Here is a 268-nt window from a genome sequence, read left to right as displayed (position 1 = left end):
GAATATTAATAGAGTCAATTTATTACTGTATATAATGATTTTTAATGCTAAAGTATGTCTGGGTTATATATACAGTATATATATTAGTTAACAAGAGCCCGAATGCTTGATTTGAAATAGTATTTACTATGGTATTTAGATCATTCTATTAAAATATAGAAAGTTTCGTAATCCCGGTCTGCAACTGTGTAATACAGATTAGAGTGAAGCAGTGCTTGGGATGGGAAGATCCCTGTACCTCATCATAGTTAATGACAGTAGCAGGAAT

At 31.3% G+C, this 268-nt stretch overlaps 1 protein-coding gene across 1 annotated transcript in view; it reads right to left on the bottom strand.

Moving 5' to 3' along the window:
- mypn (myopalladin) overlaps positions 1-268 on the bottom strand; it is a 15,232-nt gene that overhangs the window by 3,284 nt on the left and 11,680 nt on the right. The gene's annotated exons all lie outside the window — the stretch shown is intronic.

The sequence above is a fragment of the Monopterus albus genome, unplaced genomic scaffold (assembly GCF_001952655.1).
Source record: "Monopterus albus unplaced genomic scaffold, M_albus_1.0 scaffold3.1, whole genome shotgun sequence".
In the NCBI taxonomy this organism is placed as follows: domain Eukaryota; kingdom Metazoa; phylum Chordata; class Actinopteri; order Synbranchiformes; family Synbranchidae; genus Monopterus; species Monopterus albus.
The sequence above is the reverse complement of the archived record's forward strand: the minus strand, read 5'-3'. Positions and strand labels throughout refer to the sequence as shown.